Source organism: Camellia sinensis, chromosome 12, assembly GCF_055761805.1.
Source record: "Camellia sinensis isolate YWXY chromosome 12, ASM5576180v1, whole genome shotgun sequence".
Taxonomy (NCBI): Eukaryota; Viridiplantae; Streptophyta; class Magnoliopsida; order Ericales; family Theaceae; genus Camellia; species Camellia sinensis.
The window spans coordinates 110981789-110994837 of record NC_138972.1 but is presented as its reverse complement, the minus strand read 5'-3'; the positions used below and the strand labels follow the sequence as shown (position 1 = coordinate 110994837).

Here is a 13049-nt window from a genome sequence, read left to right as displayed (position 1 = left end):
TACGATTAAAATCCATTTGCTCTACATCCTCCCCAAAACAAATTCAGTTGAAATTCACATAATTCAAGTATGAACATGCAACAACATCAATGATACATGACAATTATCTATCACAAGCCAATTCTATCACTCTTGACCCAATTTTATTGTTTGCATCTCGAACTAAGCCCAGTGCTAATCTTTGTCTAGCATCCCACGAGTCAAATTGAAGCAAACAAGCTTCGGAATCAATAAATTGCACCAATTCAAAATACTTAATGACATGCATTCCACAATCATAGCCATTACTTTGTTGTGGAAGCTATTCAAGTGTTCTAATTGGAAACTTGGTAATTTTATTTGTATATGCATTCTTGTACTGAATTCCCAATAAGTCATGTAACACTTCAACCTGTTATTTACATAACTAATTAGTAGGAAAACATGCAATACAAAATACAAATAACGACATTGTACAAGGATATATACCACTTTTTTTACTTGAGTTGGCCGAGTTCTACTTCTTCTTGATATATACGGATCAAGGATATATACCACTTGTTGTCGCATGTATACCACACACATATACCAATGTTCACCCGCATCATTAATTGGAATGTACACCTATATTAAATCAATAATCAGCACTATCATATTCATTAACATATTAAACAAAAGTGAAGTGAGATAATAACAAATCAATACCCTTTCACATGATTCAATTTTTCCCGTGTACCGTTTTGTTCCAAAATAGGACTTGAGCATGTTTGGCTTATGAACCTTGTGTTGCAAAATATGTTGCTACAACTCATAAAAATTAGTATAAATATCAATAACACAAACTACGTAGTCAAATGCTTTTAATTGTAAAATGCATAAGTAAATTACCGAAAAATATGTAGGTAGATACCACGCTGGATATTTCGCATCTGGGATACGATCCTTTTGCTTTAATGTAAATTGCAAAGCAACTAAAGTAATTATTTAAGAAACAACAACTCATCAATAAATGCAATTATCTTGTACATTATAAATTCATTTGAGCAGTGGTTTACTACTTACTTGTCCATCAAGCCAACAACCACGATCTAATGTCCATATGTTTTTGCGCGTTCCATGTTGAATATCAAAGTTAATAAGAATTTCACTATCATATTAATTAAGTGATACATGTCAATGTGACAATATAAATACATAAAACATAAAAGAAAATATTTCTTGAAAGAAATAGAACCTTTCCAATTTACTACGATGAAACAAATAGTCTCTTATCAATTTATCCTCAACTGAAAGCGGTGGCAAATCAAATCCTTTCATGGGAGTTGGCATACTCAACAACTCAGAAATCTGTTTTTAACCAATAATTAATAACATTTTCATAAAGTATGTAATTGAATATTCTCCTAAAAATGAGTTTCTATAATAAAACATAAGTATACCTTTATCGAATGTTGTTCAGGAAACACAACAACTTGTTTATTTTTCATTGTAGCTTCCTGTATAACATAAATCAGTCCGTGACTAAGTTCATTTGTAATGAATTGTTTTTAAAAAAATTGTTATGTGTACAAATATTATTTATTACCTCTTGTGCATATTTAGGCAACATGTCAAGTTGTTTGCTTGTTATATTATATTTCTACATAACACAAATAAATCAATAACTACTTTCAATTCTAACAACAAAACAAAACAAATAGTAATAATAATAATAATAATAATAATAATAATAATAATAATAATGTATTTTACCTTGCCAAGTTCAACATCATAGGGTGAGAGTATATGTTTGCTTTTTTTTCGTTTGCTTTCCCTCCTAAGCTTCATATGATAAGGCAAAACTGTTGAAGACTCGGCACCATCATCTACCGGAATTGACCTTTTTAAAATCACTTTTGGTAACTTTGGTGGTAGTAGCTCATGTTCACTAAAAAATGGGGCAAATGGAGATATGGATGATGTGAACTGATTACTTAATGGAATCTTAGGCAATCCCTCATTTTCTTGTTTTAGTTGTTTATCCATAGGAGACGTACGATATTGGAAAGCATAAGGTGGGGGACTCCATTTGTCATCCAAGATATCTTCATTTTTCAATTGACAATCGATATCATGAGAGTGTTTCTCCTTCTCAATAGCCCATGACCCATTAGCTACCTTTGCAATTGCTATCAAAATCTCTTCTTTGGCAGATTCTATTGATTGACTGACACCAACGACTAAGTTATTTAAGTCTCCTCTCAAATCTTTCACTTCTTTTTCAACATTACTTAGCCGTGCATTTATGTTTGGCTCTACACTCACATCATTATCTTCAACAATAAAACCAACCTATTAAGAAAATAATAACAAACATGTTAAACGAATTCTTTAATTACAACACGCATACAAATTAAATTATATAACACATAAGATTACCTTCTTGTTGTTTTGGTATTGAAGTTTTTCTAACATGGAGATTCTCTTTTTAATCACCTCATCTGTCCAATATACTAAACGAGGTGCTTGTCTACTTGCACATGGACTAACAAAATCCACAGCAGGTGTCACATGCTCAATGTAGAATAACTACATGATATGGTTATGTAATGATTAGTAAGTTCAAGAATGCACTAAATAGACAATCATTTGTTTACCATGATTTAGAAACATACCATCAGAAAAAAACAAGCAACCTCGAATTCCTCGTTGTCCCTTTCCTTCTCCTTTGTCCTTGTACTTTCGCACACCATCGACTAAAAAGTCTAAGACGAGTTTTGACCAATTTAACTTATGTAAAGAAGACATATCTTTCAAGGAATGGAGAAAACAACGATTTATTGACAACTCCGATGTAGGGCACAAAAGAGAACCTAGAATGTACAATACAAATCTTCCCTTAAAATCATCCCCATCTACTTTCATATTAGACAACTCATTCCTTAAAGACCTCAATGAAATAGAACCACACTTCTTAACACCATACTTGTTCGACAACTCTTCAATATCAGTGTGGTCCCCATTTACGTTTATAATTGATCCCTCACAAGGAAGTCGTAATATGTGGCTTACATCAAATGGTGTTATAATTATTCTTTTACCATGAACGAATAAACACCGAGATGTATGATTAAAACAACCAACCAACCATTCACAGAGTTGTCGTGGCAATCTCGTGCATTTAAGCTCTAATAAACCTCCAAAGCCAATTGATTTGATAGCTTCTTTTTGTAATGGTTGAAGCAATTGTATTAACTCATAAACTGAGTTCAATGCTGTCCGAGTTGTCATGGTTAGCTAAACACAATAACAAAAAAGAAGTAGTAAGTAGAGTCTCATTGAGTAAGTATTGTTTAAATGAGTGATAAGTCAAATCTAATAAAGCAGTAAGTAGAGTCTCATTGAGTAAGTATTGTTTAAATGAGTGATGAGTCAAGTTTGATAAAGTAATAAGTACAATCTTATTGAGTAGTAAGTGTGGCTTAAATGAGTAGTAAGTCAAGTCTGATAAAGTAGTAAGGATAGTTTCATTGAGTAGTAAGTGTAATTCAAATGAGTGGTAAGTCAAGTCTGATAAAGAAGTAAGTACAGTCTTATTGAGTAGTAAGTATAGTTTAAATGAGTGGTAAGTCAAGTATTGAGTAGTAGGTATGGTTTAAATGAGTGCTAAGTCAAGTCTGATGAAATAGTAAGTACAGTCTCATTGAATAGTAAGTGTGTTTTAAATTGCTGATAAGTCAAGTTTGATAAAGTAATAAGTAGAGTCTCATTGAGTAGTAAGTGTGATTCTGATAAAGTAGTAAGTACAGTCTCATTGAGTAGTAAGTTTGGTTTAAATGAGTTAAGTCTGATAAAATAATAAGTAGAGTCTTATTAAGTAGTAAGTGTTGTTTAAATGACTAATACATCAAGTTTAATAGACTATCTTACTTTTAAAAATATAATCAACAAAGAATGAGATAATACAAAAAATTTATAACTATGAGAAATTAATAAAAAAAACTCAACCATTTATTGTCTAGCAAAAAGTATCAAAGTCCCCATTACCCACCAATAGGACAATTTGTCAACCATTCAAGTTCCTCAATTCCAAAAACAAACAAAGTGCATAAATGATAAAGAAAAAGAAAGAAAGAAAGAACATAAAAAATACAAATGGGACCACCACGAACCATCTTACTTTAAAAAAATAAGTAACAAAGCATATGAGACAAAACAAAAATATGTAGGTAGATACCACACATCTGGCATACAATGAAAATTTAAATTCCAAAACATACCATGAAAATTTAATCCTACATTAAAACATTACAATTAAACCATACTATTAATATCATTAATTTTTTATAGTGTTCTTTCATTTCATTCTATAAATATTGTGTATATATACCTTTTAGATTACTCACTCAAGTCTAGCAAAAGCACCCAGTCCCAATTACTCACTAGTAGGACAATTAATCAAGCCTACATATCCCTCTATTCTTCTATAAACAAAAATAGTAATAGAAATGGGGCCATCATGGGCTATCTTGCTTTAAAATAAAATAAAATAAAAATAGTAACAGAACAAAAAATCACAAATAGGACCACATGAACTATCTTAATTTGAAAAATAAAACCAATAAAGCATATGAGATCACACAAAAAATTCATAGCCACATATAGACAATCTCCAAAGCAAACTAGTAACACATATGTGACCACCATGGACTATCTTACTTCAAAAAAAAAAAAAAAAAAAAAAAAAAAGAAATAAGACCCAAAAAAAAAAAAAAAACACAAATGGGACCACCATAGACTATGTTACTTTTAAAAATATAAACAATAAAGCATGAGACAATACAAAAAATTCATAACCACGAGAAATTAATAAGAAAAACTCAACTATTTATTATCTAACAAAAAGTGTCAAAGTCTCCATTACCCACCAATGAGACAATTTGTCAACAATTCATGTCTCCCTTCCGAAAACAAACAAGTGCATAAATGATAAAGAAAAAAAAAACATAAACAACACAAATGGGACCACCATGGACCATCTACTCAAAAAATAAAAAATAAAAAAAAATAACAAAGCATATGAGACAACACAAAATTCATATCCACAAACAAACAAACTCCAAAGCATATGAGACAATCATATATTTAGTATTCTAGAAAGATTTGGGGATTAAGGGAAAAAATTCCACCTCCAACCATACACTAAAAATTCAAAAAAAATACCATATATAAATTTAATATATATATATATATATATGATTTTTACCTATCCAAGATTTTCTAAAAATCAGAAGAAAAAAAAAATCCACTTTGCTTCAGAGTGTTCACACATCAAATTAGTTCAAATTTGGAATAAATTAATAACTAAACCGGTTTCTACAATTTCAGAAAAATTGAAATCGTAATTAAATACTGAATCAAAACTGAATCATAAAAATCGGTTTGGTTTGGTTCGGTTCAATTTGATTCAATAATTCTGAAAATTTTATATAATAATAAATATATTATATATTATTTTAGTAATTAAACTAAGTTGGTTAGACTAGTTTAAAACAAACAAAAAATTGGAAAAAAAAATATTCTAAGAGGCCATGCGAAATATTTAAAAAATTGAAAAAAAAATCATGATTATTGGTTTATTAGTAGTAAAATGTGGAGGATGCTTCATGTTTGACAAGAGTATTTGAAGGGGCTAAAACCATCTACTTTTGTCGAACAAAAAAATCAAAAAAAAAAAAAAAATTATAAAGCAGAGAAATTCCCCCCCCCCCCAAAAAAAAAGCAGCCAACTATCTATCTACTTTTGCCTTTGATTTTGAACAAAAAAAATCAATGACAAGAAAACAGGTTTAGAGACTAGAGAAACCCAAAAAAACTAAAACCAATTTACCCATCTACTTTTGTCTATAGTCTGGAACCAAAAAAAAAGAAAAGAAAACACTTTCACTTTCTAGATGATTTTGAAAAAGAAAAAAATCAAAAAAAAAAAAAACACTTTCCACATGATTGAAGTTGATATTTCCAAATCTTACCAAAGAAACAAGGCAGATAATTTTGTGGAGCCTACAAATACAAAATGCCTATTCTATGTGGATTGCGCAATTATTTTTTTGTTTTTATTTTTATTTTTATTTTTTGATATGCATATTCGCTCCTCATTATACTACTCTAGGCAAATATGAAACTAAATAAAAAGAAGTTTGCATCTCCACTGTGAACTGAGTGTGAAAATCAAAAGGAAAAAAAAAGTTTAAAAAGCAAACCATTTTCTTCTTTCTCCTATCAAAGGAAACCATTAACAGAGCTTTTTGTATTGTCAAGGATCTTCAGGCGATGAGTGGCGAGAATCAATGTCGAGGTTGCGCCGGTGGTGGTAGAACAACAGTATCGAGGCGGCGAGAGGCGACGGGGTGTGAGAGAGAAGGGTTTGTAGACACCCTAACACACAGTAGAGAGAGAGAAGAAGAGAGTAAACAAGGGTCCTAACACAATAGAGAGAGAGAAGAAGAAACAAAAAATAACACAGTAGAGAGAGAATAGAGTACAAGATGAGCAGTACAATACCAGATGTTTTTTTTTTTTTTTAAACTAATTTGTTTTGATTTTGAATGGCTAAGATTTAAAGATTCAAATCTAATGGTTCAAAATTATTTTCATGTATGGTACCCAAATACCACTTTTGGGTACCATAGTCGGACCCGTTGGTGAAAGGATGTGAGCAGCAGTTTCTAGTTTCTTCACATAATTTTGGTGTAATTGCACTTTGCACCTTTTCACTTTCGCCTAATTCTACTGAGGGCTACTGCACGAACAAGGGCAGAATTGTGTAGGGTGCAGGAGGAACCCGATCCCTTCCCATTTTTTACAATTTATTATTAATTTTATATTTATATATTTGTAAAATATATAATTAAGTTTATAAAATTTATTTTACTAATTTCTATTTCATTAATATTTTACAATGTATAATGAAAATAATCTCTAATTATTTCAGGGCAAAACACTAATAAATTCTAAATTAGTAAATGTTAAATCATTTAGTCCTGTGTTTATTTTGTTACACTAATAAATCTCATTTCAATGCTAAAGACGGTAAAGCTCATGCTTTATGAAATACGTGTCTAAAAGAAAGGCATAAAAATGGGCCATTGTTTGTGTTGAATTTACCGAAGAGGCCAACATCGAAATGGAGCGTCAGGCTAGTGTGAGTGAAAATGGAAGGTGATTTCTAGATAGGGATTGTGATTCTGATGTTGAAGCGATTCCAAATACGTGATTACAGAGATTGTTTGTTAAGATTGGTATTGTTGATGTTAAGACCTTATTTAACGTTTGATTGTCGCGTAGAACCCTAATTTGTGGAAAACCTCATTCATAGAAATACGATGTTGCCATCGTCAGAGTTGGGTCTGATCAGTGTGACGAACAGAAATTGACGTAGAATATGACATATACAGAGCTTTGGCGCCGGTGATCGCCGTGGAAACACATGGCGGCAGGTATGTTATTTACGGTTACTGGTGTGTGCATGTTAGTTGATGTTGTGATATGTTCTAATAGATTTATGACGTGTAACGCTGCGTCGTTTGGTTGATGTTGTTATATGTGGACCAGTGTCATGGTTTGGGTAAACATTGCAGTGATCCTTTTGTCCTGGAATGGCCCAGTTGTGTGTGTTTTCTATGTTGGTGAAGGGCCCCTGCTTTTTGAGTGTCTTGGTGATGAGGGTGGAAAAATGTAGGGATTGATTTTTTATTGGACAGTGGCTAGCAGTTTTGGTGGCTTCTGAAAATAAGGTAATGGTCGAAGTGCTGTTGTTTAGATGTCTATGTAAATTTAGTCAAAGTGGTGTCGGAAAAATGTCGATGTTATTTTATTTTTTGATGTTGTAATTGTCAATGTTGAAGGTTGACCAGTGTCTTGGGATGGGTGAACATTGCATTAGTTCTTCACTCCTATTATGGCCTATTTGTGTGTTTTTCTACGTTTATAAGGGACCAATGGTTTGCTGTTTTTTGTATTGTTGTGTTTGTTTTGTCAATGTTATTTTAAATTTCATAGTTACCTGAATTACTATGTTAGTTGTACAATAGAGTGGGGTGTGTCGAAGTGGTGAATGTGTTTTTGGGTGACGTGGTAATGGGTGGTTAAAAATGAGTTGGTAGGCATTTTGTTTTGTTTTGTTTTTTGGGTCTATGGCGACCTGTGTGGGTTGGGTTAGAAAAGAAGTTACTAATAAATGTTGTATTGTTATTATGTCAAAGTTAATTTAAAAGTGAATTTACAAGTTCATTGCATTCCAATGTGGGTTGCAAAATTTAAGTTGGGTGTATGAAAGTGGTGTTTTCAATTTTGGGTGGCATGGTAATGAGGTGTGAAAAATGTGTGGGTGGACAGTGGAAATTATTATTATTATTATTTTTTTTGGGAGTTTGGTCACGTGTGTGGTTAAGGTTTGACAATAAGTGAGTAATGATTAGTGTGTTATTTAATGTTAAATCTTCATTTAAATGTGTAAGTTTCTTGAATTACAATGAGGGGGAAGTATGGGTGAAAAATGGTGTGGAGTGTAATGTTATATGTTAAATGTAATGTTGTAAGTTACTCCAGTTTCAGTTGGTGTTTCTGTATTTGTTGCGTGGGGGGACGTTTGTAGCGTTATATGTATTTAGGTATTGCAAATGTTATGACATGTGTGTTGAAATATAAATGGTTGTTGGTTGTTTAGGTGGTTATATATGTGAATCTTGTGTTGTCTGTTATTGTTGGTTAGTTTTTCTTTTGGTTCTTATTTAGTAATGTTAATGTGGGTGCAGGAAGTGGAAGCCGACAGCGTGCGACACGCAAGTCAGAATACAGAACTCCGCAATCATGCTCTTTAGTTCAAACTTCAACCCGATTAGCTGCAAAGAGACAATCGAAATTGCCATTCAAGATAAGCAGGATAGGTACGCGTCCTGTCAAAAAAGCTGTTGTCGACTCAACAAAGCTAATGTACCGGTCGAACATCGCTGGGGTTATCAAAACCGTGTTGGAGTTTGATTTCGGTGATCGTCATGTGAAGCAATTACAAAAAACCCCGTTTTGGCTCATGATTGACGCGATCCGAGTGCACAAATTGGATCCGAACGCATATAGGAAGTGTGATGCGACGGTGTGCCGTATAATTCAGACATACAACCCTATTGATGAGAAATTTTACATCGGGGGAATAGAGCTGCCAATCCAAAATAGCGACATCCGTTTGTTGTTTGGGTTACAATGTGGGAGGGACAAGATAGATTCGGTGCATGGTGGGAAAGAACCGACAGATTTCATACACCAACGAAGCCCTAACGTCAGCCGGATTTCATCCAAAGTAATCAAAGATGCACTTGTAGTGGTAATGCATGGGCGAATGATGCGAGACGAAGAAGATGTTGTAAAGCTGATGTACCTGTACATATGTGTGAAATTGTTCTTCGCTACGACAGGTGAGTCCATTGGGTGGACGTTTGTGCGAGTTATCGATAAGTTAGAGACTTTACGGTTGTATGATTGGACAGCAACGATCCGAAACTCACTAGTTTCTTCGTTGAATGAGGTACATAACAGGCCGGAACGGGTCACCGGGTGTGTGGTAGCGTTGCTAGTAAGTTTCTTATTTGAAATCTAAAAATACCAATAAGTTTCAAAACATTGAACACAAGTAGTTGACGTTGTTATTGACCATTGATTACTGTTTTCAATTTGTAGTTTCTGTTTTGCGAGCACACGGACATTATAGAGCCAGATAGGCGGAATGTTTCACCATGATTTGGCCGGTGGAATCTTGGAAAAATAATCGGGAAATTGAAAAGCGTTGAATTATCAATAAAGGGTTCCGTAGATGTATGACATTCAAGTTCTTGTTGGGCTATGGAATATGTTTGTTTGATTCATACTTAATATATGGTAACGTTGTTTATTTTTCCTAGGTAAATCCTGATAAACTTATGGAGACTGTCATCGAAATGTATTTCGTTGAGTTACCGGCTGATGCACAAGGCAGTGTGGAATAAGGAGGAAAAGTGTTGGAAGTGAAACCGGTGAGTACGTGGGATGGGTTGCCTGCTAATGTTGCTGATGTTGCTGTGAACGTTACTGAACCGAGTTTGGATTGTTGGCAACCAGATTCACCCATGGTGGTGAGGTTGAATGGATGTCAACAAGGAAGAATGACTAAACTCGTAAACCCCAGCCATATGGTATGAGCAATGAGGGTGGTAATATATTGACAGCTGGGGGATCATAGCCGATGTTGTTCCTTGATCTACTAGACCTGGCAAGCACACAACCTGGGGCCACCGTCTGTCAAGACACCAACGATGCAACTGAAAAGTTAGAAAAAACTATGAAGAGAATTAGTGAATTGAAGATGGAAGTTCGTGCGAAGTCTATTCGTGTGCATGACCTAGATGGTAAGGTTGAGGCGATGGAGAGAATGCTAGGTACACAGGCCACCAACATATTCATGGGCTTCAATAATGTAATTGTCGTGAAAGATGCAGAAATATTACAGCTGAACACACAAGTTGAAAAGCTAGAAGCAAGGATAAACAACTTTGGAAGACCATGTGGATGAATGTGAGGTGTACTGAAGAAGAAAAACAAACAGCAGGCGACATCGGAAAATGATTTGGGCAAAACTAACAAGTCTACAAATGTGTCAGTAACTGGTAATGGTGGGCGTTTGTTAGACGTTGGAGGAAGCTTCATGAAAACCGTGAATGGTCCAACAAAGGATGTTGAAGGTATGGACTGGGATTCTAAATTAGGTGATGAACAATTTGACAATAAAATCTGTGATACGTTGCCGAAGGGAGTGACGTTGACAATGTTGTTGTTGCTGAACAAGAAGCCACCGTTGTCGATATTTAAGGCATTGGATGGGATGGGATTGACAGGTTGAAAGACATTAGACTTAGTCCGGATATGGCATCGTTGGTGAGAAGAGTTAAGAGCAAGGCACGACGTGAATTCCGATTAAGTGACTACGATTACCCTAATTTAGGTGGTCGTGGCACACAGAAGTAGAGGATGGACAATAGGGAAACTGTTGGGCCTGAAGTAGTATATGATGTTAAGGATGTTGAAATTAGAAATAAAACATGGCAAGGATTTGGAATGAGCAGAAAAACATGCTGTGTAGAACATGCTCAATCAGGACGAAATGATGATTCTCGAAAGGGTGTACACCTTTGACGGCGACGGGTAAGCAATTAAAATGTAAATGCATATGTATTTAACTGTGTGTGACGAATTGTGCAATTTTGTACATTAGTGATGATGTTAAATTGTTTGCAAGGCTGTTATATGGGATGGAGGTGAAAGCGGTATACAAGTTATGTTCGCAGATATTCGTGACCTAGTGCAATGCTCTTCTATTCAAGGGAACACAAGTATTGTGTTAACACTCTGTCCACTACGTTAATAAATAGACAAAACATGACTTGTTTGGTATGAGATGGTTGTGTAACATAAATGGCATTGTTGCTGATTGGTATAGGTCATTGACGTGTACACAGCCATATTGATGGAGTTGTTGGGAAAGGGTGCTAGCAGACAAGATTCTGGGGAGACGTTGTATGTTTTTAGCAGCATATGCTCAGTAAGTGTATGCAATGTAATCACGTACACTTACACGTATACATTCCCACCCCACCCAAAAGTATGATGTGCATTTGGTTTTGTCAGAATACCTAATTTTTTTTTGTGTTTGGCAAAATGTAACAGGATGTTATGAGGAATTCAAGTGCACTGTCGCGGGCGAAGTATCTGAATATGCAAACCAAAGCTGCAAAAGGACACAGATACACGCATTACCCGGTGTACCATACCAAGCACTGGACTATAATGGTGCACGACACGGCCCACGAGACATGAAAACATTATAATTCTGCAAAACCAAGACAAGGAATACGAGATGAATATTACAATGAATCGTTGAAAGTGGTAAGCTTGTCAACATAAAATTAACTGTTACCAAGCGTAATAAATTTTGCATTGGCATTTAGTGACATGTCAGAATATGTGCAATTTTTTTTTGAAAACATTGATAAATAATTGTAATTGGTTTTATGTTAATATGTGTGTCATACAACTGAGGTATATGAAAATTTGATTTCATAGAAACAATGGATGGAAGAATATTACACAAAATTTGTCTGGCCATGATTGGCAACCGGTACTGTTAGAACGCCGAATTTCAACGGACCTCTAGTTTCAGTCATTGATTGCCCACAACAGAGCCCGGAAGCGTAAGTTGTAATAGTGGTTTGGTTGTTTTGTTGGTTTTTTTACAAAAAATAATGGGTATGTTTGGTTTGAGTTTGGGAGATGAGTTTTAGAGATAAAAAGTACGAAAAGTTGTTTGGTTTGGTTTTTTTCAAAAGATGTTTTGGAAAATTATTTTGAGAGAGAGTTTTTGAAAAAGTGATTGATTTGATGTGTATGAGAGAGAGATTTGTTTGAAAAACTCGTAAATCAAACAAGTTTTGGAAAAAAAAATTGGAAAAATTTGTTTGGTTTGATTACTTTTGAAAACTTATTTGTAGAGAATTTTTCCCAAAATTTTTTTGAGAAACATAAACCAAACAAGGCCAATTTACTTGTTTTTGCAATGACGGTGGTATTGATATGGTTGGTTGGCTGTTACCAGATCGGATTGTGCTATCTTCGTCTGCTACATCATTAGGCAGTATATGTATGGTAACGACATTGCCGGCACGATGGAAGGACTAACGCCACTTGAGTTACGCGCAACAATAGTGAAGATGTTCTTAAACGACTCAGTCAGAGGACTCTACGCTATAATACGTTGATGGGCCTGTCTTCACTACCATCCCAGAATAGTGGCATTTGCACATGGATTTTGGTTTTGCATTTTCTTGGTTATTAATTTTTTTGATGGAAGTGTTTGATAGAATTTTTTTTTGGATTGAATTACTTTTGAAGTGTGCTAGTGTTTTTTGGTTTTAGCTTGTCCGCGTACATTTTGCCTTACTTATTGACCACATTGTAGCGACGTGGAATAATTTAGACATTTGATTGGGGTAAAAAATTTTATGAAC

At 34.3% G+C, this 13049-nt stretch overlaps 2 long non-coding RNA genes across 3 annotated transcripts; both read right to left on the bottom strand.

The window, feature by feature from the left end:
- On the bottom strand, positions 1–965 carry LOC145804713 (uncharacterized). 2 transcript variants are annotated; one of them, XR_014347025.1, is made up of 4 exons: positions 868–965; positions 685–780; positions 469–603; positions 1–391 (listed from the first exon to the last, which is right to left on the bottom strand). It is a non-coding gene; the product is annotated as an uncharacterized LOC145804713 (long non-coding RNA). The 2 variants fall into 2 exon arrangements; XR_014347024.1 differs by having other exon boundaries at positions 685–937.
- Positions 966–1037: 72 nt separating this feature from the next.
- Positions 1038–1477, bottom strand: LOC145804712 (uncharacterized). Its single transcript, XR_014347023.1, has 3 exons — positions 1419–1477; positions 1214–1326; positions 1038–1126 (listed from the first exon to the last, which is right to left on the bottom strand). It is a non-coding gene; the product is annotated as an uncharacterized LOC145804712 (long non-coding RNA).
- Positions 1478–13049: the final 11572 nt, after the last annotated feature.